Consider the following 22,102-nt stretch of genomic DNA (forward strand, 5'->3'; position numbering starts at 1 on the left):
AAATAAGGTCAAAGCTTATAAGTACTCATAACATCAAATAATCAGTGGCTAAATGTAAATTTAAGTATTCTTGGCTTCTTATAGTTTATAAAAAGATAATATTTTTGGTTATTAAGTGTGTTTTAATAAATTATTAATATATGTCAAAAGGTGTAAGATTGCTTCCTTAAATTGACTGAGTTAAATTTTTAATATTTAATTTTCTAGTAAAATATTATTTTTTAGTTTCCCCTACTTGGGGATCTACTGTCTACAGCTCCGCTCTGTAGTAACAAAGCAGCTGCCTGAACCAATTTGCCCCAGTTTTCTTCACTGGTGGGTGACTTTGCTGGCTTTTCCCCGGAATCTTACTGTGCCTCACTCCAACAAGTGTTATTAAACATTCTTGTGATATACAATTATTTACTGTCATACAAAAAGACTTTTCCATGTCTAAAGAAAGATGACTTTCTTAAGATTTAAAATGCTGTTTGTTAAGCTTACAGAAACTAAACTTAAAAAACAAGGTTTTAAATTTTACTAAGAAAATTTCTTGTGTTTTCCACTACTAGATATTTGGCTGTTTGTTTTTAAAAAAAAAATACTGAGTTTTGAGAGTTAAAGATTACTTAAGTTATGACTTATAAGATGTTTTCAGTAATCAGTTTACGATTGGTTGAATGAACAACTACCAGTTAGTTTACAGAATAGCCTCTGTATCTGAGACTATACATGTACACACCTCTGAAGACAAAAAGCTGTGAGACTAAGCTTTAAAGTTTAAATTCAATACATGCAGAGTCATGAACAAGTGCTGTCTTTGACACAGTATACATTATGCCTAGAACTTAGACATATAAAATGACCAACATTTTTGGCACCCCCTAATTTTCATCCTGCTGTTTAAAACTCAACCTAACTCTATTGGCTTTAATTAAACAAACATTTTGTTATTGTAAAAATGATAGACACTTGGGCAATAATAGATATAGGGCAATAATTTTATTTGTTATCATTAATACTATTTCCTCAGTTGATAAGAGCTCTAAAGATGTCCTTCAATTCTTGTCAGTGTAAGTTGGGTGTGGTGGTGTGCGTTTATAATCCCAGCACGTAGGAGGCTGAGGCAGGAAGATTGCCTGAGTTACATAGCGAAGAGCCTATCTCAAACAACCAAAACAATCATGTTAGTGTAATTACACCTTGTAAAAGAAATCTATATTTTGCCTTAAGACTGAAAACTAAGTAAATATATGCCAGAAATCAGGGCATGAGGGGCCCTGAAACTCCAGTGAGTCACTAAGCCTCCAGAACAAGGAGATTACTGGACAAAAGAAAACAGAAACCAACCAGTGTGCCCTGTGCTAAATGGAGGGTCACAAAGAGGAAAATGTCCCCATGCTCCCAGGAAAAGTCATGTGGTCAAACAAAGGCTGTGACCGGTCCTGCCACATGATGCAGCTGGAGAAATGAAAGACTGTAGAGGGGCTAGAAGACTCCTCACAAGGCCCACAAAATAACCACCAAGATGCCTTAACTGACCTTGACCAAAAAAGTCTTACTTTGACTTGACCTTAAAAACCCAACAGGAACGTATAACCCAACATAGATATATAAGGTACGAAGCAGGAAAACGGTGTGGCTCAAACTATCTGCAAAAGGAGGCACAACAGGATCCCAGAACACATGTGCACAGCAGTTCCCAAAACTCTGCCTGTGGACTTCTTAAAAAACTTAAGCAGGTTTTTCACAGTATGACCTAGACATAATAATGCAAGAGTGGGAAATACGGAAAAGTCACCATTCAGCATTCACTATCTTGCCTCTTTACCATAGCCCACCCTAGACTGGAGGGTGTATTTTTTATTTTTACTTTTCCCTCCCTTTTTCCTCAGCTCAAACTCACTCTGCAGAGCCCATTCTTCTCCTACCTTTCTGTTTATTTTCTACCTTTAATAAATATGAGTATAAACTGTTTATACTTGTTTCATTCAATTCTTTGTCTGGGACACAAAGAACCTAGAGACCACCTCCAGAAAGAACTCCAGCACCCCAAAACTTAGTAACATCTGGTGAGCCAGGTAAGAGCAGAAGGTAAGGTCTTTGGGGCACATATTTTCTTTCTCTCTAAAACACCTTGAAAATTTTCTGTTTTGTTTTTTCTTTCCCTGTCTCTCTGTCCTAGATTGTGGAGCACAGAGACTTTTTTCATGGTGCTGGGAACTATTTTCTGCTTTTCCCACCATGGGTGTGGGGAAGGGGGGACATGCATGGCCTCTGTTTTTCCTAGCCAGTAAGAAAACCATAGATCTGTCTCAAGTTTATCTCCCCTTTTCTTTTTTCTCTTGCTTGTTTTTTGTCCCTCATTGCCGATATGAGTCAATAAAAAACAGCCAGAGAGCCTGTTATTAGCCCAGTTTCACAGCATAACATTCATCCAGCATGTGTCAACCTAGATTTAGTGTTTCTTTTTGACCTCATGTTTCTGGTCTGCATGATACTTGGCTGAACTGTCTCACTATTTGGGGGGAAATAGCGGTTGGTAACTTGGTCTCCTGCCCGAGTTACTGCCTACTGGAGTTTATGCCTTTTGAGCTCAAAGCTCCATCCACACTGCTCCCATCAGTGGTCATTTCCTTCTCAGGGTCCTAGCTTAGTCAGGGTCACCATGTCTCATTGATGGATGCCATCTTGTCTGGTCATGTGACTGGCCATCCATTTTGTATCAGCCACATAGGTTCCACCATGTTTGATCGCCTTCCTTGTTTCTTCCAATAAAATGCAGGTAAAAAACATGCCTGACAGCCTGAGCGGGACAAAAGAACATCCAGTAAAGCTTTACTCAAGTGACTGTGAATCATTCTTAGAATTTTGAAAGTTTTTTTTCTTAGAAAAGAGGTTTCTGTCTCTATTTCCTTAAACAAAGTACCAAAAAGGTTTTTTTACTGTGAAAATAAATCCAAGATATATTATTTCTCAAGTGGCTGCACTCTGTCTAAGTAGAGCCATCAAGTGGCTCAGTGTGGCTGAGGGAGTCCTGGTGGGGAAGGACTCCACCCTAATCTCAGGGGAGTTTCCAAGGACAAAGAGAGCCATCAGGGGTTCAACACCTCTGTAAGGAGTTAGTGGGCCCCGTTACAGAGACAGAAACTCTCATTATATCTTCTGTGTTTTCATGAACTGGCATCATCCTATGCCATACATGTTACTATGTTTTTCTTTCAAGACAAAAGATTTTAATAGAGTTGTTTTTTCTAAACTAAAACCTTAGTACAGTGTTCATGTTTAATTGCAGGGTTGACACTTTGCAATAAATAAAGGACTTTTGGTTCCCAGTTTGGCATTTGGTCTGTAAAAGGCTCACCATCACTTCTAGATTGTCAAATTCCAAAGATTTCCACAGCCAAAAACATGTAAATATTTCCAGCTCCAAACTGTGGTGTTCCTCTGTCTTTTGAGGACCTGCACTCCACTCTTCTGCCTAAATTTCTGCCTAAAAGGTCCTTCCTGTGTCCCTTGCTCATGCAGCCTGGAGATTCTTTTTCTGCAACAGGAGTGAGTGAACCTCCAAGCTGTCTATGTTTAGGGTGGTTAAATTGCTCAAAACAGCCTCACAGGCCTCCTCAGACCCAGGCCAGTGACATTTCCTTCTATCAGTGAGCTCAGGGTATGGCTGAGCAGACAGCAGGTTAATTGACGAGAACCCCGACTTTCCTCAGGCTGTGGGGATACCGTATGTACTGGGCTCCTGGCTCTACAAATGCTGAAGAATGAAGTCATGAACCAATAAAGGAGAGTTCTTACTGCAAATAAGGAGAAGAATAGCTCCTGCATTTCCAGGAGGGGTTTCGAATGGGGTGGTCACGTGCCCTCTCAATTTAGAATTATTCTTAGGGAAGTAGGGTACAGGAATTGCTTAATTATTTCATAGTGACCTTTCACAGGTGGCTTTGAATTTCATGGGTGGTTGGGACTCAGGCTCTCTGCCCAGGTCATTCACATAATGTTTGTAGTAAACCGATCTTAGAAAGAACTAGCTATTGTACATGATAATAACCTCAAAAGTCCTAATGCCTGTAGGCTGCATTCGATATTAGAGGAAGTTTCGCAAAATTCAAGAGTTCAGTAGGGGGCACTCTTTAAGAGGCAGGAGTTCAATCTCATGCTGCCTGATGAGTGTTAATTTCGGAGCGACCTGCTGTCTGCTCAGCCATACCCTGAGCTTCTTGATAGAAGGAAATGTCACCGGCCTGGGCCTGAGGAGGTTCGTGAAGTTGTTGTGAGAAATTTAACCCACCCTGAACATAGGCTGTTGGGAGGTTCACTAACTCCTGTTGCAGAAAAAGAATCTCCAGGCTGCATTAGCAAGTGGCTCAGGAAGGACTTTTCAGGACTTTTCTGGTCAGAGTCCCAGTTTACTGTCTGTCTTTAATTATTATTGGTATGACTGGTCACCCCACTCTATCTCAGCTAGCTGCTTTACTCATAAGCTAACTAAATGCACTTTTCCTAGAGGCAGGAGAAAGCAGTATAAACACAGCCCTCAACCTTAACAAAAGTACCTGGAAGTTAAAGTTCTTAATAATTAATTAGGGAAATGTTGTATATTAATCTCCATGGAGATGCTATAGGGAGAGTTAGGGTAGGAGGATGAATTTTATAAAGCAATCTTAGAAGAAACTGTTGAAGAGGTGGACTTTGAAAACAAGTAGCTATTAATACCACTTTGTAGTCTCCCTCCATGAAAGTCTTCTTTCTATTTGTATTTCTCTGCTCCACTTTGAATTCAACAAGTGCATAATTAATTGGAGAAGGATACAGGGGAAAGGCACAAGTTACGATGTTTACGACTTCTGGGTGGGACATCACTCGCAGGTTGTAAACATACTTCTTTCAAACATGATTTCTTGAACAATTAATGGAGTAAAATTTTAATTAAAATTACTTTTAAGATAACATGGGGCATAAGTAGGCGAATGGTCTGGCTTATTTTCATTTCTTAGTAGGGGAAAACTACATCGTGAGACAGAGCCGACACTTGATGGGTTAGGAGCCCAACCCATCCTGCTGACTTCGGTCAAGACAGTTACATTCACTGGTGTTGTGATAATATTTTTTCCATTACTAATGCAAAGAATAAACGTATTTCTTCACTGAAGAAATTCTAAAGCATTGGAATTTGAAGACAGGAAATCCATTTCTCAACTCGCACTTACCATGTAAGAAGCACCAAATGCCTCATGCATTACACTGATGGCCACTGTCATTTCCTGGTGGGTCTCGGTCACAGCTGGGGCAGGAGCAGGCTGAAACCAGTGCTGTTCATGTGTGTGTTGGGTTCACTCCTGAAGGTTGAGATTCACTGTGAATGCATGGGAACCCAAGCCACTGAGCTGGGTCTGGAGGATCCGTATCCCGGCACAAGGCCGTGGAGTCAGGTGCTGGTGCCAGGGTCCCTGCACGCTAAGCCTCCAGCTGCCGCTCCCTGTGCACCTGCACTGACTCAGGAGACCGCTGCCTGGGCTGCAGCTACTCGTCAGGCTGATGACTCAGCAAACTCAAATCTTGGCCAGAAGGGGTTGTGTTGCACAATCTGGGCCACTCACAGCACACAGGATTTTGAGCAAGTCATCGCAGCCCTTGGTGCCCTGAGAGGAGCGGAGCTGAAGCAGGGGCGAAAAGGCCTGACCTCTGCTGCAGAGGAGAGGGACAAAGGTCACCCTGCTCTGCTCCTCCTGCTGTGAGCAGGCCCGTGACAAACAGATGCAAATCCAAAGTGGAAAATAACGCTTGAAGGCAATGTCTTCATGCTAATTTTTCCCTGGTTTCCTTGTGGCCTGGCTGATAGCTGATGTTAGTTTATTTCAGACTTTAGCTCCCAGTTTCCCTTACAGGCTGGGGCCAAGGGCCACATTCATTCCACAGAGAGGCTGAGGTCCGAGGTACAGGGGGCGGGACAGGGAGGTCCTAGGGTGGAATGAGAAAGGGAGGCCCCATCCCTGTCCTCCGTCGTGTGTCACTTCCCTTTACCCAGGAATGAATGGCCATTTACACTTCAGAACTAAGTTTTATTTTATTTTATTTTATTTTGGTCTTTTTTCGGTCTTTCTCCGGTACCGGGAACCGAACTCACGACCTTGCGCTTGCCAGGCAGGCGCTTTGCCGCTGAGCTAAATCCCCAGCCCCCAGAACTAACTTTTATTAAAATAAAGTGATAAAATAAACTAAAAACCCATTCGAAAAGCAAGTATTTGGCTGTAGGAGGGCCACAGCCCCTGTCCCACAGGAGCTCCCTGCTGGTGAGTGCACATTCCCCAGTGTTACTTGCGAACCCTTCTGCACACCCTGTGAGCACACCACCCACCAGAGCACACCACAGGGAACACCACGCAGTCCTCGCCTGGCTGGCTCCACCTTCACCCGGAGCTTTGAGTCACATCTTTTTTCTTCCCCATCCGGGAATCTTTAGTTACAGACAGTGTTTTTCTTAAAGAGTTCTTTTCACGGGGGGGTGGGGGACTGATTGATAAATAAAGTTCTTTTGACACCAAGCCCTGGCTCTAGAAATGCAGTAACAGAGATCAGGAACTTACTCCCCTGGAGCTAGACATCATTCCCAAATGTCTGCATGAAAGATGGGACTCTTGGTGACTAGCCCTGGGTCCTTCTTATAGCTCCACCTCATTTTCGCTGGAAATCTTGAGTATAGATCGATGACCAAAACCAGCATGTCCTTGATGAGGTGTATTAAATGGCCCTAGGTGAAGGTGGAGAGAAATAGCACTTTATAAGTGGGAGGGACCTAAAAAGATAATCTACTGCTATGTCTCTTAATTTTCTTTCTTTTTTTTTTTTTTTTATTTCGGTTTTTGGTTTTTGGTTTTTCTTCGGTACCAGGAACCGAACTCACGACCTTGCGCTTGCCAGGCAAGCGCTTTTGCCGCTGAACTAAATCCCCAGCCCCTTATGTCTCTTAATTTTCTGACAAGCAAAGTACAAGGTAGAGAGGCTATTTGTACACAGGACATGGTCAGTGGTAGTTAAGGCCTCTAGTTCCATATTTGTTCATTGTACCATGACTTCAAGCTCGCTATCCTTACCACAAGGGCGATGATAAAACGTATTCCATTCAACAAAGAGTTACTGACTCCCTGGTACTGACGGCTACAGCTTGCCAGGTAGAGACACAGACTTGGGTGCTGGGGGGGGTCCCCCAAAGTGCATGTTCTTCTGGAGTTCACCTTTCACTGGAGAATAGATTGCAAGACAAGCATTAGTGATAGTATGGCTGTGACCTTTAGCTGTCTCACTCCACAGTGAGATGATTTGCACTGGAAGCGGCTAGCGGAAAGCTATTCTACGAACGTGGTAAGCAGGTTTTCTTCTGTCTCCTGTGTCATCCCCAGTGTAAAGTCCTCCAGCTCTGAGAATGCATGCTGAGGGCCAGTTCTCTTGTTTTCTCATTCTGAAGGTCTGGCCAAGGTAATCCTGGACGGTGTGGGTGGGGTGGTTGGAAGATACGCCCCAAGGCATCACTGGAGAAACTAGCACAGGGAGGCAAAGCAGAAATCCACCCAGCAGCCACTGGAAACATTTTATGGTTCTTTTCATTACAATTTTTTCTCATTAAGAAGTTAAATTAGCCAGGGATATAGCTCAGTGGCATAAGTGCCTGCCCGGCCAGCGCGAGGTTGTGAGTTCGATCCCTGGTACCACAAAAAAAAAAAAAAAGAAGTTAAATTAAATCACATTTTCCTCTAAACATTTTTTATAAAAACTGATTCACTCATTAAATACAAAATAAAGGAGGAGCTGAGGGGGTGAGAGGAGACTGGGCTTGAAGCCATGCTAAATACTCTGTGGTAGGCTAGACGTAGCCCTTGCCCTGGAACAGTTTACAGCCTGTTGAAGAGATAAGAGGATGCAGAGAGCTCCTGGCCCAATTATTCTTATCAGCAATTCACACTGAGGGCTAGACTGTGGCTTGCTGGGATTTCCATGTGAAGTCACAATTAGGATCGTATTTATGCCAAGTAGAATGTTCTCCTTATTGAGCATCTGCTACGTGCCAGCTACTAATCTAGACCATTGGGACTCTCCTGTAAATGAAACAGACTGAATCGCTCGACCCTACCATTACTGACGTTTTAGCAAAGCTTGGTTATTCACTCTGACAGACCCCGCAGGACTCATATTGCAGGATGATCTACAGCAGTCAAGATAAACAAGAGGCTTGCAGAAGTGGGCATGTGTCACCAGAACCACGGGGAAGACCCGCTCTGAGAATGGAAGGACCAGGGCAGTAGGCACAAAAGACAGTCTCAGAGCCTCAGCTTCCAGCGATATAAATGCAAACAATTGGTAAACTCTCAAGCACTGGATTAATGCACGTGGTTACAAATATGCATGCTGATGTTGAGATGGTGAATTTGAGATTATAATAGAGCAAAGGTTACTGACAGGGTGAACTTCCAAATGCCCACTGAAAACTTTCTTGGCCTAGGCAATGTGTTAGATTTTCCTATGGCTCTATTTAGTTAGAGCATCAATTTTGTAAACAGAGGTTATTAGTGGTATTTTATAGATACAATAAATGACAAGCAGAAAGTAATCTAGAGTAACACAGGCAGCAAACAGAAGGGGTGGGCCGGGAGCATAAGTCTCAGTTATTTGAGTTTACCTTCTCTTTCACCTGGATCAGGTGGCCGCCCGTTTACAATGGATAACACCATCAGAGAATCTCCTAGGTAAGTGGTCACTCAAATGCAATTTGTCTGAACAAAAAAAAAAAAAAAAAAAAAAAAAAAAGAAAGAAAGAAAGTTATTGGTGAGGGGAGACATTTTGAAACTAAAAATGTACAAGCTTCATTTGTCCTATGTTAATTATTTAATTCTGGTTGCAATCCTTTTTGAAAAATGGAAAACTATGATATATATAATTCCAGGTGAAATTTAAGAATCTAGTTTAAAACACTGCATTGATTTAGATTATAGTGTTCCAAACATTAGTGGCTTATTTATTGAAGAAGATTAGCCGGGAATGGTGGCACATGCCTGTGAGCTTAGGTAGCACTGGGGAGGTTGAGGCAAGAAGATTATGCATTCAAGGCCAGCCTGAACTACACAGCAAGACCCTCTGTGAGGAAGGAGAAGGGAAGGAGGAGGAGAAAAAGGAGGACTTTAATTAGATCTCTCAAAATGTTCATAATCCTGCCCACCACACATTGGTATTTATTTTGTGCTCGATATTGGCTAAGGGCTTTACAATGACCTCAGTCTTTCCAGCTCCTTGCTGAAATGTGGAGTGCCACTACTTCCCCATTTTACAGATGTAGCAAAGGAAACTAAGACACACAGATATGGGCTTCCAGGCCCAGGGACGTGAGGAAGAGCCTCACTGCAGAGATTTGCTCAGCTGCCCTTGACCTGACTCTTAGACAGTCACGGAGGGATGTGTGCATCAAAGTTACGATGAAGAGAGCTGTGAGGCAAAATTTCTAAGAATTAGGTCCACACCAGTGATGATCTGACCTTCCTGAATTCTATCGTTGCTTAAGTTTTTCAAGAGTTGCATCTTCATGCTAAGGTGAATGACTATGACATGAATGGCAAATAAAAGAACATTTTGTTTTCTTGCCAGGACATGAATTGCATTTACGTCACTGTAAAGGGAAATGAGTCTGACTTGGTTTGAGGAACAAGCCTGCCAGAGGGACTGTGAGGAAATCTTGAACTCCAGCTGTGACAGGTGGTGTGTGCTACTGGCCTCATCCATGCCTGATGCAAAACCATAGTTGTTGAAGCGGAAGGTTCATAACTTTTAGTAAAATAAAACTTCTAAAGTCTTCTCCTTCCCCTTCTCCTCCTCCTCCTCCTCCTTCTCCTCCTCTACCTTTCCTTCTTTTTTTTTTTTTTTTGCATAGAGATAATGTACAAGCCTACATATATCAGGTAATTATTTACTTGTAGTAAAAATGAGATCGCTTGATTATTATTTGTTTTGTTTTGTTTTGTTTTTACCAGTACTGAGAATTGAACTCACGACCTCACGATTGCCAGACAGGCGCTGTGCCGCTGAGCTAAATCCCCAGCCCCAAGCCCTTGATTATTTAGCTCTGGCTGTGCACAGGCTCTCTCTGACAGCTTGGCAGGTTCCAACTTAATTCTTTGCAAAGTTCATTCTTGTTATATTGTTTTTGTTTGTTTGTTTCCGGTACCGGGAATCAAACTCATGACTTTGCGCTTGCCAGGCAGGCGCTGTGCTGCTGAGCTAAATTCCCAGCCCCAGTTCTTGTTACATTGTGAGTCAGGCACTACTGGCCATTTTTCAGATTGAGAAAGAAGATACAGAAAGGAAGAGGTATTGTCCAAGTCCAAATTGATGGTGAAGTTTAACAATGAGTCATCAGCACCGTGAGTGGTGACTTTAGAGAGTGTTCTCTGGATTTCAGCAGCTCTGTCACGATGTCAGTGAGCCACCTTTCTATGCACATTGGTACCTCTGAGACCCATAAAAGTCACAGCAGCATTCTTATAGCACCTCACCAGTGTTAGCACACAAATCCTCATCATTCTCCGGGGTACTCACCCACCTGATACGCAGGTGCTCTTTCCCCCTTCTCAGTTTTGTGGAATAGCAACAGAACACAGAGGAGTTAAGTAACTTGCTCCAAGCACATGCCCGTAGGCAGTGGAACTAGGGTTCAAATCCCAGGCATGATAAGAAGCAAAGATTCTAGCTACACAGGGGCCTGAAAGAGACTGTATCAGTAGAGGCAAGAGCTCTTGCAAAGGTTTTGAGGCAAGAACCTCCCTGACAGGAAGAAAGAAAAACTCCGTGTGGCTGGAACAGATGGAAAAGAAATCAGTAGCACACAGAGACCCCAGGGATCTGAGACGTCACTGTAATTATCAGACTAAGCATTGGAAATGTGGAGCTGCTCTTTACTGGAATGGGAAAGTCTTGATGAGGAGGAGGTATGGTTTACACGGGAGAAGTTTGAGTTTCCTATGCTGCCCAAGGGAGAGGCCAAGCAGCCAGTCGGACAGAAGAAACTGCAGCCTGCAGAGAGGACAGGGACAAATACCTAAAGGTGAGACTTGTCAGCACTGAAGATATTTAAAGCTGCAAGAAATAGATAGAGATAGAGAAGTGAAACGATGAGTTTTAAAATGTGGAGTCTGCCAGCGTTTAGAGGTATGGGAGGAACGAAGCACAGGAAGCTAAGAGAGGCAAAGGAAATGCAGTATCTGGGGGCCGAAGATAGGAGTGAGAAGAGGAAGGAAGTGAAAGTGAGCCGCTAGGTGAAATACTTTAGAGAAGTCAGTGCTTGCAATATTGTTGAATACATCTAGTAAAGTAATAGTTACACATCACAGCATTGTACTGCCAAGGCGCCCCAGCCAGTGCCCGCTCCTGTTCCTTTATGCCTCTGCAGCTCCCTGGAGGGGATGAGTGACATTCAGTGTCTCCTTCTCTCCTTTTCCTCTCTTCTTCTTTCCTTAGTGCTTGTGATTAAGTCAGGTAGCTGCAAATGGATTAGTTCCAAATGAAAATGTGTCCTAGGCACATCCAGATTCACCCAGCTTGGAGCCGTAGGACATGGGCACGTGAGAGAGAGCAGGTCTACCTAACGCCAGGCTTTACCTGCCCACGCCCTGAACTCGGACATTACTCCAAGGAGGTCAGAGAGTGCTGAATGAAGTCAGACTCCAGCTACAGGACATCACATTTACAAGAAGCCTCAAAACGATTGTGTGTGCCACTCTGGGAGGTCTGGATAGAAGCTCATCAGTTTGTTTCCTCCTTTCCAGAAAGCAGAGATGGCAGAGCATCTGCTGAGGTGTTAAGGCCGGCTAACTGTGGAACTGAAGGAACTGCTACACTTTACCATGATTAACACACTTACTGCTAACTTACTGCTTCCTGTGAGGTTTATGTAACTGACAGCTGTACCCCTGGTATCCTTCAGTAAACCAGCGGTTATGGTAGAAAGAGCCCTTGACTTGGAATCAGGCGGTCTGATTTAGGATCCGGCTTCAAACTACCAGATATGCAAACACAGTAAAGTCACTGGTATGTTCTAGTCCATATTTTTCCCCTTGCCCCTGCAAGATGAAGATATGTTAGATGCTACTGATACCCATTGCTGTTCCCGTTCCCAAGCTGCACTCTCATGCCCTAGCAGCTAGGAGCACTGGCTGGCGATGCTGTCTTGTGCCATGTGGAAAGCCCTTGCGTGGGGTGGGCAGGCAGTGTGCCTCTTCCAGGTCACCCCCAGCCAGTGGGTAGCTGACATCAGCAACAGGGCAGTCTCACAGAGTTGCTAGGGTAAAATAAGACAGGAAGCATGATCATGCCTAGGATGCTGAAATAAACGTTGAAATTAAAAAAAGAAAGGAAAGAGAAAAGGAACTACAATAATTACACCTCTTATTACCCTAGAAGCTAAGACCCATGATGTCAAAGTGGATGGTCATGACCTTTCACACTTTCTAGGGTAGCGTTTTGGCAGAACGGTTGGCCCAGCTGATTCAGGATGATGGTGTTTACATTTTCATGTGAGGGACAAGCTTTTCAAGTCATCAGAAAAAATGCTGTCTCACAGCAGTCCCCATCCCATGTGAGATAAGAGGATGTTGTTCTGTGGGTCAGGAAATTGTTTTTAGCAACTTCCTGGAAAGTTACAAATATTCACGCTGCCAAACAAGTAAACTGCTAGGCATGGTTCACCGCCACTCTGGATCCACTGGAAGCCAACTTAAGCCTTGGTTTAACTTAGGTCTTTAACATAAGCAGCCAGGAGTAATTCTCTCAATAAATGATAGTGACAATAATTGCACCCTTTATTGAATGTCTACTATATATTGATTACATATACTCATCATGTCAGTTAATCCTTCCAGGAAATCATAATTATCCCCAATTTACACTTATGAAAGCAGCAATTCCATTGTTTAATAACCTGCTAAAGGTCACCCTAAATACGTCTGTCACACTCAGGGTTGAGAGCCACACCATTGACTGTAGAGCTGTCCATGTTGTTCTTCTATAAGTCTGTCTGCTCCTCTGTACAACTTGCATGAGGAATCTGTTTTCCTCTCTCTGCCTTTAAACCTGTTCTTTTGTTGGTGGTTGGCTGGTTGGTTTAACCTGTTCTTTTGCTGGTTAGCTGGTTGGTTGGTTGGTTGGTTGGTTTAACCTGTGCCTTTGTTTGTTGGCTGGTTGGCTGGTTGTTTGGTTGGTTGGTTTAACCCTGTTCTTTTGTTGGTTGGCTGGTTGGTTGGCTGGCTACTTGGTTTTTATCCCAGAACGCCCTTGTAAAAATTCAGCAAAGCGGTCACAGATGGGGTTGTCCTTCAGCTGCCAGTATGAGCCTCTCTAATTTCCAAGTATTTGATATTTTCACATTGAGTACAGGCAGCTATGCTGTTTCTGACCAAATCTAGTAGACTTAACACTGTGCTAAATATTTCTACTTATGCTGTCCCATCTAATTCTTGAAACAACCCTATCAGATAGTAATTATTGGTCCCCATTTTACATATAAAAATCTTTGGAGTAAGAGATTAAATAATCTGGCTAAAGTCACACAGAGGATGGTAGATCTAGGATGTTTATTCTAATACATTTAACTCCAGAGCATGTGTTACTTTTATTACACATTGCTGCATGTTGCCTAAGTATCTAAAATCTTCATTTCTACTTTAAAATTTTTTTTGAGCGCAGTGTCACTATGTCATGCACAGTGAGGCTGAGCTCAAACAATCCTGCTGTGTAGCTGGGGCTGCAGGTATGTGCCACAACACGCAGCTCTACCTTTGTTCTCTACCAAAGATCATCATTTAAGTCCTGCCAGATTATTACCATCCAGTGGTAAGAAGAGAAGGAAGGAGAACAGTATTGTTTTAGACAATGTGATGTTGAAAATCTGAGGAGCAGGCTCCTTTGCAGGTGTGTGGAATGCTCAGTATTTCAATGTCATTCTGGTTACACAGTTCAAAGGTAGGAAGATGTGGGTGAAGATAGGTTTGCAAGATTCAGTGGCTGCCAAAGACAAACACAAATGCCCATAATTGGATCAGGTCAACCTGAGTTGAGAAAGAGAAGGAGGAATGTTACCAAATGAAGTATCTCAAGTCTGCTCTGAAATATTTCTGGCATTGTCTTCCTTTTCAGCGAATTCTCTTTAAAGCAATTATCTGAGGAATGTTGATCATTTTTCTTTTCAAGGGTGATGCTCAAACCAGATAGTGCCTGCTGATGACAATCTATTCTGAAAACAGATTTCAAGAGCCCCAGTGAATGACAGGAAAACACTCCTTCAGGACACATTAACTGTATGCTTAACAATTAACTGTATGCTTAACAATTGTTCAGAATCCAAGATACTGACAATAGTTGTTTGCTTTTTAAATACACCTATTCTGTGGATTAACTCAACTAACCTTAATTAGATCTACTGAAATCTTTCATTTAATTTTTTTTTTTCCCTAAGGTTGGTTGGAATGAAATGTGAAAATGTCACACCATTAGACTGAGGTCTGCCTGACCTGAGGCAGTATTTCAAATAAACACTGATCTTAGATTGAACCCAGTTAAGAAGTGTGAAAATTTTGCTGAAAATGCTTGGTTACTTAAAGCACAATGTATTTAAACTTAGTTTTGTAACAGCTCATACAATAAAAGATGTTATAATTTTAAAACAAGTACACACACTTACTAGAAATTTGAACTTCAATTCTGAAATATCCAAAATTTAACATTTTTAATGAGTGAGTTGACAAAAAGTCAAGCAGATTGTAGCCTTGCTGTAGCTGTGTTTTGAGAAGCCACAGCTTCTTTCAGTGATTTGATTAAGGAACTTTAATGGGTATGATGACACTTCCTTTGACAATTACTTCCAGTGAGAATCAAGTTGTTCAAGTTCCATGTGTAAATTTACCACTAGGACAACCAGGCTAGGAATGATAAGAGGAGACCAACCTCCTAGTTTAGTAAATGAAGAACCCAATGTCCAGGGAGGTTAAGTGGCTTTTCCAAATCACAAAGCAGCTACACCGCTGAGCAAGTGCTTAGAAACTAAGTGTCTGATGTAGCCAGTTTAGAATACCTGAAAACACTCTAAGGAAAAAAGTTAAAGAAAACAATTTCGTGTGTGTAATCATCAGGACAGACTCTACTATCACAGGTGTATCTGTTCTGGGGAGCACATGCAAGATATTTTAATGGTTAACAGTTCAGTAAATACTTTTTCTATTATTATTTTGAAGAAGAAAAAAGATAAAAAGAACAATGAAACTGAGTTTCAAAACAAGTTAGTAGGATAGTTAGAATAATTAATACATTTTGTATTGTTGTCTTCATAGTAGTTATTCAAAGGACAAGATACAGGCATGATATCTTGTCCAGACAATACTAGCACAAACCTTTGTGTTAGTGAACTGAGAGAAACTAGTTGTATAACTATCTTAACTATCTTGTGTATAAATATATATTTTTCTTTTTCCCTTTCTTCCTTTCCCCTTTCCCCATCACAGTTTGTCTTTTCTTTTGAACAGATTCTTCTCAGTTCACAATATCTATGCTACACTTTGGATCTTAGTAAATGCCTTACTGTGAAGTGATGCAAATTATTCGGTGAGAGACAGATGAGTCTAATGATTAGTTTAAATCCATAGTGAGGGTCCACATCCCGGTCACATCCCTAGATAAGAATTTTCATGGAGTTTTTGACACATGGCTGAGTTACTGAGCTACTGCTAAGTTTCACTTTTTAAGATTTAGAGCTTTTGTTCCACTTTGTAATAGAAATTCTTTGACCATGAAAAACATGGTCAAATATTTGTAACTTCTTTAATTGTATTTATTTGTTTGGTTTTTGTTTTTTTTTTTTGGTACCAGGAATCAAACTCAGGACCTTGTGCTTGCCAGGTAGGCACTTGTACCGCTGAGCCATATCCCCGGCCCTTTAACTGTATTTATATTCCAGGCTTGGAGTACACAGCAAAGCATTGCCCAAGTGAAAAAAGGAAGAAACAATTTATGTTGTAGGATTTGGGCTGGATGACTTATAAGGTCACTTACAGCTCTTATGCTAGGTATGACACTCATAGCCCAGTAATTGTGACCTCTTACATATAGTGGAATTAATGAAATAAAATTATCTATTTTGCTGGCATCAGCAAAAGGGAAAAAACTCTACATTAGGGATGATATATTAGTGGTCTTAGTAATTCAGAATTCATAGAACTTTAAAATAGCCCCCAAATAGAGGTTTAGAGAAAAAAATTCTAAATTAATTATAATTCTGAAACTTGAACAATGTGCATATTATTTTCTTCATAATTTATTCATTATATAGTTATATATTTTGCAGCTTCTTTGTTAAGTTATTTCATGGGTTAAGGTTGTCATAGTGGATATGCATGTGGATGAATGAGAGAGACTTGCAGGTTCTTAGTACTGAATTCATAGGGTAGTTGTGACAGTTCAGTGGCTGAATATATGAACAGTGCTAAGAGAAATTGTGAGTACTTAGAAAATGCACTGTTAAATACCCTCAGCCATAACTGGAGATTAGGTTTTTGTTTAATAGATGAGGAAAGCAAAACCCATCGGTATTAAGTATTTTTCTTTGCATTTCACAGAATAGAGCTTTATTAGTCATAGATTTAAATCCATATGATAAACCCCAGGGAGTCCTACAGTGTGTAATATCATCAGCTACAGACAGCTCATTTTTGTACTTGGAAAATCACTTCTTTTTTCACTAAAAGAGTGAGCTAAATCTGACTCATGTAACCCAGGGTCATCCTGGGGCTGGTCTCCTAAGTCATTGGCATATGTAATCGTCTTAGGCAGTGTGCTTTTAGAAGAACTGGGAATGCCCATGACAAAAATAGTTTCTGCCCACTCATGATGGCTACAACGCCCTTTGATTTAGTCCATGTTCCCTGAAACACAAATTTTTGTATCATAGAGAAAGAGCACTTTAACTCTTAAACAATCATTTACTTTATGTTATTGAAAAGGACAAATCAAAAGGAGAAAAGAGAAGAGAAAATGAAGGTTCTAGACTCTAAAAGTGGAGCATAGAATTGGAGATGTTTGGGACTTTTGGTAGCAGGCCTCCCCACAATTATGACGGGAACCAACTCTCTGCTTGAATATTCCTAAGTGACTTCTGTAGTAGAAGGAACGAACCTTACTGTTTGCAAGGTACCAAGCCATGTGCTGGACACTACGGAGGAGACGGAAGATTAGAATGCCGCAGCCTCTGTCTTCACAGAATGCACCATCTAGTAGGAGATGAAATGAACACACATGAGATGAAAGAGCATCGCTAAGCGTGGTGGAGCTGGTGGACTGAGCTGGATTCCCAGGAGACTGCAGTGGACCCGTCCATCTCCCTTGGCAACCCTGGTGCTTCTACTGATAAGTCAGAGAGCTGGTGGCCCCCGAGGGTGTGAAACCCTTTTCAAAACACCTATTTTAAATTAAATATTCCAGCAATGTTTTCTACTTGATAGTTTTTCCTTGCATACTTACCATAAAAGTGAGATTTTACTTTCTTCGAGCCTGCTAGTTGATATTCCGGGGTTACGTGCATGTTGATTCTGTGGCTTCTTTTACCCCTCAGTGCAGAGCTTTTCCACCCCCAGGAATCAGGGTTCCCCAATGTGGTAGTCAGGTACATGGAAAGATGCAGCCTACAAACTTTCCTAGTTCCATTTCTTCATGCGTCACTCTAGTTGCCCATACATTGCATTAAAAGCTGTGATTCATGGCTTTGAATGAATCCATGCTTTCTCCTCTGAGCACTAATTATAGGCTGTTCACATCCCAACACCATTTGGATTGATAACGGACAGGGAGACGAAAGGATTAGAGAAAAGTCAAATCGGAGTGGGAGCTACATGGTGACTGTAATACTACAGGGACCTTTGCTTTCTGAGTGGTTTCATTTCGGGATTTTTTTTTTTTTTCTGTCCTATGCAACATAAACTTGAAGACTGGAAATGTCTGTAATCATTTTGGAAATAAATAAATCGCAGCATGAACATTCTCCACTCCCTTCCACTGTCTTCAATCTGGACATCAGAGTTTTGTCTAGCAATAGCATTATCATAGTTGTTGTGTAACAGGGGAAAGTAATCTATATTATAATTTCCAGGCTGAATGAATATTTGTACCTTCTGAGTATAAATTTTATGTATAAAGGAATATTGTTTTGACAAATATTTTCAAATTGAACCCTTAGTTTTTTTCTTAAGAAATTTCAGTGGAAGGCATTAGTAAATTTTAACAAAAATACATTTTTACCTAACACCATGCTCAGTATTTAATATATCTTCATTCAATGGTTGGTAGAAGGTACTGAAATAAAGAGAAAATTAATCAGAGAAAACATGGAAGGAGAAAGCACTGCCATGGTTATGTTCTAGGTAAACTCACAACATTTTATATTACTTATGTATTTTGGTAGATTAATTACTATTGTCAGATCAAATCATCCAAACTTCAAATAAACCACTTTGTCATTTTTCCTAGAAATCAGTTTTTTATCATTTTGTAATTTCAGTCAACTGTCACTGCCAACATTTGGGCCTTGTGTGGAGGTGTGTGTGTCTACATACAGCTCTTTGGATTCTCTGAATTCCAGCTCCATTTGAATAACACTGATAAGCTTTGTTTTGGTTGAGAACTAGGATTGCCCGCTTTCTACTACAGAGACAGGCTCGAGCTGAGATTTTATTGATTGATTATTGAATTTTATTGATTGATATAGTGCATGTGATTAATCAGAAGCTAGACAGTCACCTGAATTTTTCAAAGTAAATCTCAATCTCCTCTCTCAGGAAGGAAGGGAGAGGTCTTTCTTCCTCTCTACCCTGGGTTGTTTATAGATAAAAGTTACTGGAAATGCGTCCGCTCATGGCTATGATTCTTTCCTGTTGATTTAACATCTACAAGTCACCTACTACTCCATCATCCATGAGGTGTGGAACTGAGCTGTTGTTTCTTAGTTTAGAGCCCTGCTCATGTCTTGATGTTCTAAGTCATTTGTGTTCTGGTGACTAGGGTATTAATGAAGGAGTGATTAGAACTGGTGACTTCCTAAAGATTAGGCAACAATTTCGAAGAAATGAGGAGGGAATACACATGGAAGGAAGTGGTTCATTCTCATAAACTTTTTAAAAATCTTTCTTGAGCAGTGAGAAGAAAAGCTAACATCTAAGCCTGTCTCGTCCAAGATTACCTAAAGCAACTGAAATTTCTTTCACAGGCTTCTTCAAAACATGGAACCACATGAGCTCTTTTATTTGCTACTACCATAAAAATTACTAGCATTTTTAATAGAAGTCATCTACAAAATTATTAGCATATTTTAAAAGACTATTTAAACACCTATAAGTATAATATGTAAAAAGGAAACTAGAAGAGCTTGGGAAAGCGGTGTTTTGGTTCCTGCGTTTAGGTTAATGGGAAGTTGAGTGAGCAGTCACTTTCCCGAATTTAGTAGATGCAGATTAGGTTGGACATGCTGTGTTCAAAAAGCAGATGTGGTTAACAGGGTAGTGGATAGAACAGAATTCTTCCCATAAAAAGCATCTTCGAGGTCATGTTCAAAGGGACTTTTCTTGATGCAACATATTTTCCTTAACATAGACGTCTGCCTTTCCTGCATCCCACGCTCTACTAGAAACATAAATAATTTTCATGTGGAAAAATTTACCAAAATTTTAAAATAAAATTCATATAGCTTCCCTCACCTTTCTGTGGCTTTGGGTAGTAATTGCGAGTCACATTTAGGCGTTTGGTAACTTATCCACGGCAAACAGTACCTTACTGTTCTTATCCTTGAGACATCTGTGATGGGAAACGCATTGAAGAAAGGGGACTTGAAGGGAGATTTCTCCAGGCCTTGGGAAATTCCAGTCGAGGTCCAGGGGCCCTCAGCCGTGACTCCCGGGGCTTGTCAGCAAGTGCTGTTACACTGGACTTTGTGAGTCATCCCCCAGGAATCTGAGATGGAGGGAGGATGCAGGAGGAAGCTGAGCACAGTGAGCCAGAGGACTCCAAAGAGCCCCCTAGACGGGAGCATTCATGTGTTCCCAGGGGAGAAGCACAGGAAGTCACTTGTGAGGCAGCACAGTGGGCCATGCGTCTTAAACTCTGATCCTGCACAAACATCACGAGTGACACCTGTGTGCACATTAGAAAAGCAGCCGCTCAGGAGTCCTGCACTCCTGCCACAGGCTACAGGGCCGGAGCCCAATCAGCTATTTCCCTTGCCTCCCAGGCCTCTGATCCACCCGGAAGAGGAGACACCCTGGGCTAAGAGAACAGAGGAGATCGGGCCTTGATACCTAGGGAGGGCCAGGGCAAGGCTCAGCAAGTGGTGGGGCCTGGACCCGTAGATGGGGCTGTGGATTTATTGAGAAAAAGCGGAGAAAGTAGGCAGTCAGAGTGTGCAGGGCTCAGTGTTGAGAGCTCAAAGTAGAAGCAAGAGGTGGGGAGAGAGAACCAGAGAGGTCGGAAGGGGCCCAGGAGATGGACTTCTATGTGTGAGACATGAGGACAGTGTGCTACAGACCGGTAGACACTGAAAGCGAAGCCCAGGCAAGACAACGTCGAGTTAGCGATGCACAGTTAATGCTGGGCAGAGGGAGAAGGGACAAAGCTGGGGTTCCAGCCATGTGTGGTGATCTTGGGCCAGAGAAGACAAGACTCAGCCCAGCACTGCGGGGCTAGGAAGGAGAGTGCCTCATGGGACCATGGGTCACAGTGACAAGTATAACAGTCGTGAAGCAGAGGGAGCAGTCCGACAAGAGCAGAAAGTGAATACAAAGACCATAATATCATGTGTGCAGCGTGAGGTCAGCTTTGAAAGAGATGCACATGAATTCACTTGAGTCTGGGAGAGACATTTGGAAATCTCTCTCTGGGAGGTAAGATCACAGAGGATTATTCCCTCCTTTGTACCTGCTTCATTTGCCAAGTTTCTATACCGAGAGCAAATCATATTTATAGTCAGAAACTGTAAGTGTTAGGTGGGGAGAGAGGATGCAGAGAGGAACAGGAGGGAAGCAAGGAGCATCATGTCCTCCCTGAATGCTGACTGGTATAATTTATGGGAGTCAACATGTTTCTATGAATAGGTAGGTGTACGTTATAACTCCAACAGGAGCTTTTTGAACTTAACCTGCCTTAAAAATCACCTGTATCTGGGCATGGTAGCTTGAACCTGTAGTTCTACAACTGGGAAGGCTGAGGCAGGAAGGTCACTTGAGTCTAGAAGTTTGAGATCAGCCTGGGCAACATAGCAAGGCTCAATCTCAGAGAGAGACAGAGACACAGACACAGACAGAGACAGAGACACAAACACAGAGAAAGAGAGGGAGAATCTAATTCCCTTCAAAGCAGGACTGCCAGCCTGTGACAAGGCTGGGAAATATTGTGGGGCTGTGGGAGCAGACAGGGCGTGAAGAGCTGGAGCTCAGAGAGGAGGTCAGTTGTCTCTTATGCTCTCCCTGCCTGCGCACTAGAGTAGCCACTGCCATCACAAGAGGAGGCAGTGCGTGCAGAAGGACAGACAGACAGTGTTCGCTCTGACTGTTGGGGCAGAGGCTGCCCTGCTGCTGAAGCCATGCCTCAAGCCTCAGTTAGTCGGAGGAGCCTATGAGGCTCCAGCTGTGCAGCCTGAATGCCGAATGAGTGGTGCTTAGGACCAGGTCCCTGATGGCTCTCCTAGCTCCATTTCCCTGCTATGTGAGCCAACCCACAAATCCACAAACTAATAAATAAAAATATTGTAAGAAATATATGGGGTAACAGGAAATGTTCACCGAGGCTCTTGCGGCAAGGGGAGCAGCTCTGTTAAGTGGTCCTAGGAAAAGCTGGGATCTTATAGATCAGAAGGAGGAACCAAGTGGCAAGAGGAGGAGGAACTCGTCAGAAGGACAGTGGTGACGTGATCATTTGCACTCTACTCTACTGAGCACCATGCCGGTGCCATTTTTTATTTTTTTATTTTTTAATTTTTTTTATTTTAAGGATAAAAGGAGGGAAACATTAACAGACATACAACATTTTACAACATATCACAAGCACAATACA

General features: G+C 42.1%; 2 long non-coding RNA genes across 2 annotated transcripts in view; both read right to left on the reverse strand.

Annotated features, from left to right (window-relative positions):
- LOC106146336 overlaps nucleotides 1–5,459 on the reverse strand; it is an 11,495-nt gene extending 6,036 nt beyond the window's left edge. Inside the window, exon 1 of the long non-coding RNA XR_001230721.1 lies at nucleotides 5,196–5,459. This is a non-coding gene — a long non-coding RNA (uncharacterized LOC106146336). The remainder of the gene's footprint in view (nucleotides 1–5,195) is intronic.
- A 1,444-nt stretch (nucleotides 5,460–6,903) lies between these two features.
- The window catches only part of LOC106146346, a 24,761-nt gene continuing 9,562 nt past the window's right edge, over nucleotides 6,904–22,102 (reverse strand). The window contains exons 2-5 of the long non-coding RNA XR_001230746.1: nucleotides 17,186–17,280; nucleotides 14,102–14,255; nucleotides 8,660–8,753; nucleotides 6,904–7,685 (exon numbers count right to left, since the gene is read on the reverse strand). This is a non-coding gene — a long non-coding RNA (uncharacterized LOC106146346). The remainder of the gene's footprint in view (nucleotides 7,686–8,659; nucleotides 8,754–14,101; nucleotides 14,256–17,185; nucleotides 17,281–22,102) is intronic.

Source organism: Chinchilla lanigera, unplaced genomic scaffold (genome assembly GCF_000276665.1).
Source record: "Chinchilla lanigera isolate Chin_1 unplaced genomic scaffold, ChiLan1.0 scaffold00073, whole genome shotgun sequence".
Classification (NCBI taxonomy): Eukaryota; Metazoa; Chordata; class Mammalia; order Rodentia; family Chinchillidae; genus Chinchilla; species Chinchilla lanigera.